The following is a 14377-nucleotide window of genomic DNA, read 5'->3' as shown; positions in this document are numbered from 1 at the left end:
AAAATGTTTAAAAGTGACGCGAGGGATAAAGAAAAGAGATCTGAGACAGTTTGAGGTTGTGTGAAGTGCGAAGAAGAATTAAAAACATGTCACAGACTGATAATAAAGCGACTGTCCTGGCAGTTTACAGCCGCACGCCAAAGCTGCACGAAAGCAGCAGCGTGTCAGAGCCGCTTAAGGAGAGGATTAGCGAGAGGCTGTTATTATCAATGAGCAGGTAAAAGCAAACTGTGTGTGCGTATTGATTTGGCTGAATTAGTGGAATCTGTTCATCTCTCTGTCACCACCTCGATTATGCGGAACCGCACACGCGAGACAGCGACGGGAGGAATGCCTCGATGCACACCAGTAGAACCGGGGGGGCAATTATGGCAGACGGTTACCATGCCGACAGGAGACGGTCCATTTCTATAAAAAGCCGGTAGTGAGTTACTTTACATAATTCCAGTCACTTTGGATTTTCCACCCTGCTCCTCGAGACTAAGGGGGCTACATTAATGAAGCAGGTTTAAGGAGGCTCGTCCAATCGCGGTGCAGCAGCTCCACGCCATCGGTTCTGACCTGAAGTTTGACACTAACAGGCATGTCCAAGTGGGCCTTTTGATTTTGATGCTATTGGCTGGTGATGAGTGTAGACACGCCCTCCGTACCCTGTGGCCTTGACCTCCCTTAGTTTATTTCATAACATTTATTAGCTCATCTTTTTACCTTTTAGCTTTATTCTTTTACAGTATAAATGTGAGGGATCTACAGGTAATTGTCAGGGACTTTTTCCTCTCTACTGTCGCTAAGATAGCTGATAGTGGGAGCTGCTGTGTATCTCTAAAGCCATTTCAGGCATAAACTCTGGAGGAAATGTGTAGAATTGGGTCCAAACTTTCCCTGCAGTTTGACTTTCACACATGAATGCGTTCACAACAACACAGAAATCCCATCAACACTGGCATTGGCCCTTATCATCGAAAGATTTCTTGACATCTTAGTCAGTGTTTTTCATGTGGAGATGTTTGTTTGACCTTTGTGGAGCATTGAGGTGACTTTTACCTTCCCTAAAAACGAATACATAAGAATGAGCAGGAATGCCATACTTCCATTATGATTTCTACATGTTTACTACATTGCTTTCTTCTAATTACTTCACAGTGTTGCATCCTCTTCTTTTGCAGTGGTTTAATGCAGCGGTTGAACAAGGAGAAATTTTCAAAATATATTCTATGATGTGATATGTTAAAGAGCTAACAGTAAACAAGGAATGATTTAGATGTGGAGAAAAATTATAAGGATTTGAGTTTATGTGGTGAAGTTGAAATGCTAACATGCTAATGTTTGCAGGTGGATGATCTTTGGGTGTTGGCATCCTTGCTGATTAGCACTAAACACAAAGTTCACCTCATGTATTCAATGACTTTACGAATATGTAACTTGAACTCGACCTTTGAATTTAAAACTGGTGAGTAAAAATGTTTTTAAAAGTACATTTTACACACTAAACTATTCAGTTTGATTGTTAGATTTCACCTTCAGATTTCAAGATCACTTATTGATTTTCAATAAAAGCCTTTTTAACCTCTCAAAGTTTGCTATGAATCTCATGTGTTAACATTGGATGTATTGACAGTCACACATTCTCACCTCCAAACTTCCCCAGCGCGCCACAGGATGTGTTTTGATTGTAATTTATGCATTATGAATAGATGCATTTGAAACACACTGTGTTATGTGTGCGGAAAACTGAACGATGTCTGGCGTACAAACCAACTACAAAGATTTTAAAAAGTGGGGTTTAAGAGGGACATATTCACATTATAGTGATGATACTGATTTGATATTATAGTCGTCTCATCGGCCAAAAACTTGATTCTATGTCATGCTCAACCAGAAATGCAGATTATTTGTATGATTCATTTATCGTCATGGTTTGCAGTGAATAAAAAGATGAATGATCTAGTTGTAAAGCAGCCTCCATTTTGAAAATATGCAAATACAATCAAAGAAAAACAGACTGGTTATGAGCGCAACAGTAATTATGTGATTGTTCTACCAACATGATTGGACTCAGGCTTCACGGTAACACCAGATCAAACAGAACATATTCTCTAATAATCAAGCTGTGCTGGCTGTCAGGTTACCATTGTTCATGGACAAAAGCAGCTGTGTTATAAAAGAAACTCAATAAAAATAATCTTGATAATGTCATTTAAAGTCATATTCTCAATCTGCTTTGACAGGTTTATAGAAATTACAACGATATTTATAATATTTGATCCTGTGTATGGAGAGAGTGACAGTTTATACTTCTCTGCCACGACCGCTTTCCTGTGCTGTGCAGCCCTGTGAATTATAACAGAGGTCCTACTTCCTGTTCTGTGCTTTTAGTAATTTTCAGGGGGGTAGACTAAAAGCAATCAGCGTTACTTGTAGGGCAGGAGTGGAGACCCAGTGACTCATATAGCACCTAATCTGGCTTCCTTGCAGACTGATGTGCTCGTTCCACTGGTTATTTTTAGCGCACACCAGCGACTCATTGGAGGAAAAAAGAACAATAGTTCTCTGACCTCATGCTTTCAATGCTTCTCCTTCACATTAATTGAAGATGAGTGGTTTTAAAAGTTTGTTTATTTTAGAAGCATTCCCCCCTGAATTCCTCATCAGGCTTAACAACCCTCTGTGTCGACTGAGCCGCAGCGCCACTGAAGCTGTGAGAATTTGTCCACATCACAGACATGGGGCTTATTAATCTCACACTGGTGTCAGGCGGCTGGCAGTGATTTAATGAGCCAATTAATGTTAAACAGATGAGTTGCACAGATTAGGAGCAATTCATGTGAAAAATTATTCTTTAATCATGTGTAAATGTAGTGTTTGTGCTCCTCTGCCTTACTGGAATTGAGAAGAAGCAGTTTCTGATGAAGACCTGTGGTCTTTAGAAGCATGCAAAAGATACATCACCATGGTCTTATGTAGGTGCTGTGATTAATGGCAACGGTTTTAGTTTTAAAGATTCATATCAGAAGGACATACTTTGGCAACATCTGGTAATGTAATTGATGTAATGTAGTCATTATAGTGAAATGTTTCTAAAGGTCTTGATTCCTACATTGCAGCATGATTGTGACACATGCTGGACTGAAATGACACTGAATCAGCTTGATTCAAAAACTCTTAACTCAAACATGATCACTTAACCTCTTGAAATGGATGGATGTTCACCTGACTTTACAATTTCATCGATGAAACTGAAATTCCTATATTAGCTTTTTTTCTTAACTTAATTTACTTATTGGAAACAACAACAAACTACTGAATACTATATATATATATATAATTATTTTTTTAATATTAAAAATAATTAATGTAATTTTGTCAACAAAGTTTATAACTTCCTTTAATACATTCTCGGCTATATTGCGTTTTTTACCCTAAAAATGCCCCCTTAAATTTGGTAAATATCCTTCACTTGGTTACCCCCTCCTCTCTCACACACTCACACATTTACAGGCACGATTAGCATTAAGCATTCCTAGACCAGGTGCCATTATTTCACTATTTACCAAATCTATGAATAATTACACTCTGCCGACCAATGATGGAAATTAGGGCTCTTAGAAGGAGCCAGATATTATGGCTCCATTCCTTTCTGAGTGAGGGGTACTAGGTTTATCTGAAAAATAACCACTAGGATAATGATGATATGATAGACTTGTATCACATTCAAACTACATATCACACCAATATATCACTGCATGAAAAGAAGCGTTTGTGTCAATCTGTGTCGCAGAGAAGTGTTGGCACATCCTTCGGTTAACGACTTTCACACGTATCTGCAGGCAGCAAAGGAACGCTCAGGGTTCCTGCAGTTGTCAAGCCTGTGAGCTGTTGAGATTTGACCCCCCCTGCTCCAACTCCTAGAGGACGCTTTCACATGCAAATGACAATGCTCTGAGCTTCACAAATGCAAATCAGTTTCCCTGAGAGCAGATAACACCAATGTGTAAGAGGCACCAACAAACTATCTGGCTGAGTAAACCAGGCTTAAAATAAATATTAAACCTGAAATTTTAAATTGTTCTTAAGTAAGTAAGTGTGCTATAATGAATTATATTGTATACCACGAACAAAGGTCAATGCAGTCAAAAGAAATGAAACAATGCACTTTATTTCAAATTTGTATTGTCATCCAAAACAATCCTAAATCTCAACAACTGTATAGAGTGGCATGATTACAGTCACTTTTTCAATTGTGCTGGTTAAATGCACAGAGGAAGTGTAAACCACACCTCTACCAGCAAATAAATGATGCTGGGTATGATCATCTGTGTCCTGTAAGCTCCAAACTTCTACTGGCTTTCCATAAAAATATCTGTCCTCCCAAAATACTGGCATCAAATTCACATGTCAATGGCAAACTAAGCTGTTCCATGAATTATAAATGGTACCTTTTCACCACTACTTTCAAAATTGCTATGAAACATTCATTGATTTAATGATTTATTTTTTCAGTGTAATATTTAATCCCCCATGGACTGCACAGTGACAAAACACAGCAGCCGGCTGTTTAGATACAACATACATCTCCACTCAGTTTGATTATTATTTTAAATATAAAGGAGACACAATATAGAGCTTAAATTCCTTCATAATTTGAACTTCAATTGTCTAATTGTTGTTATTAAACTTTCTCAGTATTCCATTAAAACAGTCAACACTTTTATCCAAAGCGACTTACAATAAGTGCATTCAACTATAAGGTTACGAACACAGAACAGCATGAGTGAATCATGTGTGTAAATTTACTAAACACCACAAAAAATAAACCTGGCCTCAGTCAAATACTTATCCCATGAAGGAACCGCTGCTCACGTCACCCGCACGCGTCATCAGCTGATGGACTCGTCCAATCAGAGCCTCGTAAACGCCGTGCAGCAGCGTCGAGTGTCCCGCACACAGGAAGCGGGTCGTGTTTAGCTTGTCCCGTACGAGTGACTCTGTTCTCGGGGTAAATAACTTGCTGAAGTCGACACGACGCTGTTCCCTGGAGGAGAAGATGAGTGCGTGGGAAGCAGAGCCGCGGGCCCGGTGTGGACGAGTCGAGGCGGAGAAGACGGACGCACAGTCCCTGAGTTACGGTGAGCTAGAGACGCCATGCTAACCACTAAGCTAACTGGTACATCTGAAAGCATGTCCGCCACTCTTTGGGATAGCGAGAAAGTTGCTAAAATACGAATACAGCATCGAGTGCTGGAGCAGATCTAGTGCATGTGTAAATATGTATGAATTACTTAGATGTAACAGTTTGTTCTCGTTAAGTTTTTTCATCAACGTGACTTTTTTCTGTATGTTTTCACAGCCTCAGGCCCCCCCCCACACACACACAAACAAAGAGGCGTTAGGCTGAGACGCTGAAAGTCCGGATTTAAAGTGCAGAAAATTAAGCCATTGAATGTAAGTAACTGTTTATGAATTGTTTTGGTGTTTTTTTGCTGTGGATCTTCCAACGGTGATGCAGCGCGGCTATTTCCGTTTATTAATAATAAAGTCATGTTACATGTGGTGTTTTCCAGCTGCCTGTCCATGACGTACAAAGACACACTATGAGCCAGTATGATCCGACCAGACCTTACATCAGCATTGAGGAGTTGTCGGAGAAGAAAGAGGGTAAGGTTATATTCATTAAATAATTTTCCAGTTACATGTAAAGGTGTATGTTGTCATTGAACTGTGCTAATTTTACTGAATGTGTTTACAGCTGATTGAAGCGGGACAGATGACATGGATCCATCCTTCCACAGCCAGGAGCGCACCGACCTGTGTCCCACACTTCATATAAGACTGGAAGCTACACTGATCTCACAGCTACACACCACAGACGTCTACACACTGGAGAAGATTCAGACAGAGTCCCACAAAGAAGTCATGACCCAGAGGCTGCAGAGAAACATTTCAAGCCTCACCTGAGATTTTGTACAATATTTTTGCTGTATGTAAATAAAGCTTTCACTCCACATATACCTTGTTCACATTTGTTCCCTGTACAATATGTTCACCTATAGCATCAAGCATCACATGAATGTTTAGTTTTAATTAACTGCAGTGCTTTTGGTAAAGGCTTACTTATAAATAATAATAAATATATACATATAATATATAATAATATATATAATAATATATAATATATACATTTTTATTATAAATATTGTGTGGGAGGGGCTTACCCCACGTGCGGAATGCTGTGACCCCACGTGTGCACTGCAATGACCCATAAGGTGACCAATAGCAACACTTCTACCAGCCAATCACGAGTGACATTAGTTTCAAGGGTCTGTGGTTTCCTCCAATGGTGAGTAGAGAGAGGTTCTAGCCAGCGGCTGGACTCCGATTCATATGCTAATTAGATCACACGTCGCGATCGGTCCGCGCGGCGGCGCGAGCCCCCCCGCGGCTCTCTCCTTTGTTCTCCAAATCCCCCTTAAGGTCCGCAAACGCCGATAGACCCACCTTGTCTTCACTGGCGAACGCCGAGGTAACATCATGGAAACAGTTGGTTACAGCAGGGGATTAGGCCTGTCCGTAGAGGTTCACTGTGACAATAATACTGCTTTTCGTCTAGTGATAAGTTATTCTTGCATGTGTGGCTTAGCAGCCCTTAATTACTGTTATTGACAGACCTAATGTCAATAATCTGCATTGTAAATATTGCACCAGATGACGCCCTGTGATTGTCAGGGAATTTACTATACTTGAATTAACCCTCAAAACCATTGTCTTGCCTTGAATGCATTTCATCCAACACTTAACATAAGAAAACCTTGTATTGGCACAGTAAAATAGCCTAATGAAATAACAAGACTCATTTACTTCTAAATATTAGCTTAACAACACAAACAAAAAATAAACGAGACTCCAACATCAGCCCTGAAAAACATTTCCTCACAGAAAAATGTGGAACTTGTAAAGTATAAACTGTATTCACCTTTCAACCATATGTCACCTTAATGCTTATATAGGTCATATTTATGGGTATTTATTCATCATTCACTAGTTTTTTTTTCTATCTTCATGTAAACTAAGCAACTTGATTCAAATCTGAGGCTTGTACTGCTCAAACAGCATCATGCCATCATCTATGGCTGATTTGCATTCTAGAAAGCAAGTTCCCTCACTTTTGAGGGCTTAATGAGATTTCTCCTCTCTGAGATAATTTGTCCAGTCTTGGAGAACATTCGCTTTGACAGAACCGATGTTGCCACAGTGACACTACTCCCCTTTACACCTCACTGTTCACGTTCAGGGGAGTAGCATCACTGGAGGGGATTTTCTAAGTTTAGGGCAGGCATTGGATGAAATATATTTGGGAACACTGATAAAAAGAACAGCTCTCAAGTAGGACTCTTCGCTTTCATTCATAACAAAGAGCCGTTGAATAGAATCGTATCGTACACCGCTGTCGACTTGTGTTTCTGGATCTGCTTTGTGTCTTTGGCCTGCTGCTTCCCTCTACAGCGCCTGCAACTTGGATCAAAGTAGTGCAAAGAGGAACTCACACGTTTTGTATAATACCTGCAGGACTCCATGCACCACTGAGCTCCACTAAGAAACAACACTTCCAACAAAACAAGCTTAAACTGCTGCTGTCATAGAAACTTTAGATTAATCGTTTTTATTGAGTTTTTCCAAAACAACTTCTCACAAAGTTTAAAAAACTGTTTCAACACTGGAAATGGAGGGTTGCTCTAATCTCAACACTCCAATCTTTGAATTTGATGAACAGGTTCATGGACTGAGTCAACTCTTGTTTGGAAAGAGATGAAAAGTCCCAACATACCAAAATGTACATGTTGGCTTCTTCTAAAAGAGCTTTGTTTTGTTCCTGCAACATGATGGAATCATTTGTCATGCCTGCTCCATTGATACCCACCTGTACTGTACTGGTCTTTCCCCCATATTCACCATTTGGTTTTTCTGTTAACTACTCTACTCTTCTGACTCCGGCACTAGAAGAATAAAAACCAATACTACTGTTTTTATGAGTCAGTAATTCAGCTGTCCGAACCTGGCTAAGATACAGACCACAAAGATGTAATGAATACCAAAGGGTTTGATAGAAAACTGTATTTGCTCATGTTCAAATTTTCACACTAGAAACAACAACAGATGTCACAGACACAGAGTTGACACCAGGTAAAACCATTGTTTTATTTGGGTCACAGTCTACTCCACTAACTCCAGACATATTTGGAACCAAGAACTTTTCTTTTCCATGCCATCCCTCAGCGTGCGTTACCAGTGCCCTATATTCTCTGTGATGTGGGAGACAAATGTGTGTGCCGATCCCAGAGCAGACCAAAGCAATAGTGGTCAGTGAGTCTGAGCGATTACACTGGTGGACATAATAGAAGCCCATTATCTGGGGGCAAGAGAGGAATGACAGAGGTGGAAAAGTCACCGGGCAGATTAATGGCATCGCCATCCAGTTCGAGGACACAGCTATTTGGCTTCAGGACTAAGAGGACAAACGGTAAAGAAAGATGTCACTAGAGAGGGCTCAGTAGGGCTAGACAATAAAACAATATCAATAATTATTGTAAGATAATTCCAATATACAGTATATCTGTATAATGGTTCTGCATTGTGTTAGCACAGTGAGAAGGTACAACAAATATTTGATCTTTGTCTGATTTTAACATGGTTTGTGCTTATAAAGTATCATTGGTTGAGTTTAAAACCACAAACTTTACTCTGGAGCAAAAACAAATTTTAAACTTAAATTAAATAATTATTTGACATTATCATAATATTTATCCATATTGACTGATACGAACACTTTGTGTTTGGACATAGCCCAGTCATATGTACATATATATGACTTTAATGGAAGGACCATATATTAATGAGGTTAAATTAGACCTCCAGAAACTCCAGAATTTGAGATATAATTGTAAAATTGCTGACTTTAATATACATAAATATACATGTAAAATGTCCTTATAGCTGTGTACATCAACAGTATAGTGAGCAATGCATTATTTGAGAGTAATAAATCAAGTGTCTGCATATGTACATATATGTGCCTATGCTGCTTATAACTAAAATAGTTAAAAGTTGGTTAAAGTTTGGAAAAAGTTATTTCCAATTAAGTAGTAGTAAAAGTACTGTTTACTGTTACTTTGCCTGATTATTTGAAATGTATGTTACTTTATACATTTACTCAGCTCCTGCTCCGAGGGAGACAAAGCAATTTATTCTGGTCACTTCAATTGGCTTTCAGATTTAAATTTACTTTTAAGTTTATGAAATACATTTAACCTGTGATTTAACCTTTTGAACAAATAATGTACAAAATATAGGATTGTGGACATTATAAAAAACTTAAGATAATTAATAAAGAAGGAAAAGAAGCTGCGGTCAGAATAGAGACATAAATAAAAGTAATGTGATGTGAGATATACCTCAAACGCTGATATAATTCAGCTTCAGAGAAATCAATCTACCAATTCCCATGGACTTTTCTGTCATGTGACCCCCCTGGCACCGTGTCCTTCATGCAGAAAAGAAGAGGAAACAGTGATTGAGTCTGTACTCATGTGCTCGTTCATCACTGTTTCATATACAGTAGGCACACTATTTCAATGCAAATGATCCCTCATTCGTCTCCGACCGGGGCAGTAAATGGTGGTCTCGGGGCGATCTGTCATTCTGTGCACTTGACAAAGCTTTCTCAGCGTGACATGTGTTTGACTGTCCCATCGCCATGTGTCTTTCACAGCGAAGCGCTAATGTGTGCGTTTGTAGCTCTGATCGCTCTGAGTGGTCTTTATAGGTAACAAATACGTATCCATAGGGCGGCTGTGGCTGAGGGGTAGAGTGGTCGTCCTCCAACCTAAAGGTCGGCGGTTCGATCCCCAGTCTGAACCATCTGCATGCCGAAGGGTCCTTGGGCAAGACGCTGAACCCTGAATGGCCCCCCGTAGAATAACTAAGTGCTGCGAATAGATGCACTGTATGACTGTGTGTATGAATGGGTGAATGTGAAACTGTACTGTAAAGCGCTTTGAGTGGTCATCATCAGACTAGAAAAACGCTATATAAATACAAATCCATTTACCATTTACACACACGCTCCAACAACTCTACTCTCACATAAGAGCATGGTGAAAAACTATATGTTACAACCGCCCTGCTACAGAACAGCAGATTATTGTATTTTGACCCCTTACAGAGGTTTTAAATGGTCTGTATTATATAACACTCAACCTGCTTTACAGTTCAGTTTTGCCATTAACACACATTTATACAGTACATCAATCTTGCCCAAGGACACTTCGGTACACAGAATGGGGGAGACTGGGATCGAACTGCCACCCTTCTAGTTACTGGATGACCCACTCTACCTCCTGAGTCACATTGAGTTAATATCAGGTTTCAACTACTTTACACCAAGAGGGCTTCTGACTTTAGCGTGACTGTGACAACTCTGTAAGCACGAATGTCCGTGACTGAGTCAGCTTTGGTCAACTGGACGCCACAAGATTGAGGCCCTGTTCAAAGGGTTAGGTCGAGGTCAGGTGATGCGATCACATGCTGACAGCTCTAAATTCAGGTGTGAATGCACCCAAGACGCATTCAGGACACATTTGAGATCCGATCACTCAGAAACGCATTCAGTGTTGGTCTGGGATCTACGTGGCCACATTGTTTTAACTGTGTGAACACAAATGAGGTTTCATATGAAGAAGGACCACATACTCAGCTGACGTCTTCTGACCAACTACAGTTTAAAACCTGCTGAGGAGGCTTCCGTGGTCAAAGCCGAACAAAGCAGAGTCACTGAGGTCAGAGGCCTCATGAAACTGAGCTCCAGGAGAGATTAAAGAAAAAAGCAACTGCGAGAGGGAAACTGGGAACCATCATGATCTGTCATCACGCTCAACACCCAATCTCCACTTGAAAATTGACAATTTTATATTGACAACTAATTTATGTAAGGACATTAATAGTAATTTGCTGTCTAATCCTTTGACTTTGTTTTTTGTAAATTCAGCAGTTTAATCTAGTTTAGGTTGTAATCCTTGTGGTCTTAGCTCTGGTGGATTTGGTATTTGATTTGATTTAACTTGATATTCCTTGAGAAGATAGTTTGTCAGAATCACAACATGGTGTGTTTATTCACAGCAAACTCAAGCAATGTCTCTTTTTGTTCAAAAATCTAAAACCCTCTGCCGAAGGCACAGTTCTAAAAATGAATTCCTTGTGCAGTAGGCAATCTGAATCCAGTGCAGGAATGTCTGAATCCACCACTTTCACTGAAAAATAATATATACAGTAATGACACATTACTATATTGAATAGTTAGAACAGAAAAATTAATCAAATGGGGTTTGACTCCATGATCATATTGAGGAACTTCACTGCCTTTTGACCTGAATACTAGATTATATGACTTTTCTTTGATGAAATACATTAATGCCGGTTTTAATATCACATTCATTACCAAATTGATTTTACAGAAATCTATATTAATAGATTGAAAATGGCTCATAACTTCACCCAGCGCTTCAAACCGTCTCGGTCGCTTCCTCTCTTCACAATAATTTAATTTCATTCTAATTCACTCATTTCTCTGTAAGTCTCTCCCGATTGAAATACACCTTCCGGAAACAACCCACTCACATTTGGTTTGTCATATTTTTAGAGATATCTGTGTCTATGAAATTCTAATTAAGGGTGTCCCACGTCACAGCAAGTGTGAATATCCAGGGTGAGCTTTTGACTGGAGATAAGTCACGCAGGCTTGAAGCTTTGTGAGGATATAGTCACGAATAGCACTGGTTTATTTGGCTGCTCCTTCACAGCTAAACAAAAAACACCCACAGAGACAAATCAGGATGATGCCTGAGAAGGGAAAGCATCAAGAAATACTAGTTATCATTCATTGAAGACAGAGTTAAAAAAGAAAGCCAAAAACACCGGTGCTCCATTTTGTATCCAGTCATAATTCAACTTCCAATTCCAAGGTTGAAACCAGAACATGGCAGAGTCACGTTCCAATTTTGAGTCGATATTGATTCCTGCTTAAACAAAGACAAACCAAAACCCATTTTTCTCATTAAAAACTATCAAATATGGATTATTAAAGATATTTTTTGTGTTTTTTATGAATTTGTTATTCTCTCCCAGTAAATTTTTAGGCCTCTCTTACCCAGAATGACACAGTACAGCTAGAAAATATTATCCAAATTCACCACATATTTGTGTTTTAATGTGTTTTAGTCCCCTTTTCTCTTTTAAAGTATCAGCAGGGCTCAGGGTTGAGTTAGGCAGGCAAATAGATGGCAACTCGAGGAAGGTTCAAATGTCTCTGTGAGAATCCCCACTGATGTTCTTGGAAGACAGACTGAAAAGACATGTGTAATGTGTAGGCTTGTGCAATAGAGAAACTCCACATCTAAGTCTGAGCCAATCACATTACATTACATTACATGTCATTTAGCTGACGCTTTTGTCGAAAGCGACTTACATTTTTAGTAAACTCAACATTTCAACAGGGTTCAGTATCTTGCTAAGGACACTTCGGCATGCAGATGGGGAAGAGTGGGGATTGAACTGGCAACCTTCTTGTTGAAGAACGCCCACTCCACCCCCTAGGCCACACCGCCCCTAATCTTTAAGTTTAAAATGTTCTATCCCCGCCTTTGTTCTGCTGCCAGTTCAGAGTAAGGAATTTATTGATACTACATTGCTCTTTATAAACAAGCACAAAATAAATTTCCAGTACTCTACAGGTCCTAATTACTTCTGATTAGAGTCTGTGTTTATTGGTAAAGCGCAAAGTGAGCGCAGGCCAGCGAGGGAGCGGAAATCCTGAAGCAGCAGTCGTCCTAATTTTGCAGGGGCCTAAACATAACGTGAATAGAAGAAGAAGCAGTATTCCTTCAGACGCGCATCAATATTTTGGTACTGAGGATCCAGGTCCAATTTAGTAGCGGTTCTAGATACACATCCATAGTTCCAGCCTCATGCTTTATTCCTCATCACCACCAGTGTCTTGGCTCCAGGAGGAAGTCTCTATTCATATCCAAAGCTCCGTATTCCTCAGAACTGCTTCCGGCTTCCTACGTCTAAGCATCAAAGTCAATTCCTCTGTTCACAATCAATTTAATTTCATTATAATTTACTCATTTATTTCTCAGTAATTCTCTCTTGATTGAAAAAATGTAATTTAATGTCAGCACAGCTCATCTGCCAAGTCTCCCTGATCCATCCTTTATTGCCACCCTGGGATATTTCCCTCACACGGATAAAAGGTACATGACAACCATCAGGCACTTCTTATCCTCCAGTCATTTCATTTCAAGCTTATAGCTAAGACACGCAAAGAAGTTGGAAGCTCACTGTGACATAGTAGAAACAAGCTGCAGGAGAACAGCTCCAAGTACAAAGCAGGGAGGGAGACATGAAGGCTGTAGCTGTACCTAAGCAACAAGCTGCCATTTCTTTGAGGAAAAGAAACCCACATCTTGTTGAACGCACTGTTCTGCTCTGTCAACTACTTTTCAACGTACGTCTCAGTTAGGGGTTCAGTGACTTGCTCAAGGACACTCGAGACACACACACTGGAGGAGTTGGGGATCGAACCAGGAACCGTGTGGTCACTAGACTGACCTGAGCCAGGATAACAACCCAAGGCGACACCAAAGAGTTTGTTACGGTCCAAATTGTCACTGATGCTTGCGGATGTATTTTTATTAACAATAAAAATAAAATAAGATAGTGACATACTTCATGTTTAGGCTGCACATGGCAGTATTTTACTCTATTTGCAATAGGCCAATTGACTGTGAAAGGGTTTCAGATCCACAGAGAATTATTTCTGAACCTGTTTTATGACATGGAATAAAAAAGACATGGACTGTTAGCATTGTTTTTTTTGTTTTAAGTCATGATTTCAGCTCTGCTGCTGTCAAAAGGGAAGTCATCAGCTTTACATTATTATTTCCCCCTTCCTCTTATTTCTGGCCACCACCGTCAATTTCATACTTGGTTTGAAAGGATGTCAATTCATTTGAAGCGACTGTGAGGATCTCTTGTCAGCCTACGATCAATTTCATGCTTCATTTGATTGCATTGTCACATCATTTGGTCCGCTTCATCGCTACAATGCAAAGTAGGAATACTTTATATAGAGCATTTCATTCATCTTGTATGTACAAGGATCCCGGTCATTTCTATTAAGAAGCTTTGTGTTCTACTGGTGGTGGAGGATTGTTCTGGTCCGCTGTAAGATCTTGACATTGCACAGGTGATGAAGGTCTATGGGTTGTGCCATCTGACAGTCAGGGTAAGTGACCTGTACCACTTTCACGTCCTCTCACTATAACAA

At 39.8% G+C, this 14377-nt stretch overlaps 1 long non-coding RNA gene across 1 annotated transcript; it reads left to right on the top strand.

The window, feature by feature from the left end:
- Positions 1 to 4932: 4932 nt before the first annotated feature.
- On the top strand, positions 4933 to 6006 carry LOC133006596 (uncharacterized). Its single transcript, XR_009679123.1, has 4 exons — positions 4933 to 5126; positions 5348 to 5442; positions 5562 to 5655; positions 5747 to 6006. It is a non-coding gene; the product is annotated as an uncharacterized LOC133006596 (long non-coding RNA).
- The last annotated feature ends 8371 nt before the right edge of the window (positions 6007 to 14377 follow it).

Source organism: Limanda limanda, chromosome 1, assembly GCF_963576545.1.
Source record: "Limanda limanda chromosome 1, fLimLim1.1, whole genome shotgun sequence".
NCBI classification, from domain to species: Eukaryota; Metazoa; Chordata; class Actinopteri; order Pleuronectiformes; family Pleuronectidae; genus Limanda; species Limanda limanda.
The sequence above is the reverse complement of the archived record's forward strand: the minus strand, read 5'-3'. Positions and strand labels throughout refer to the sequence as shown.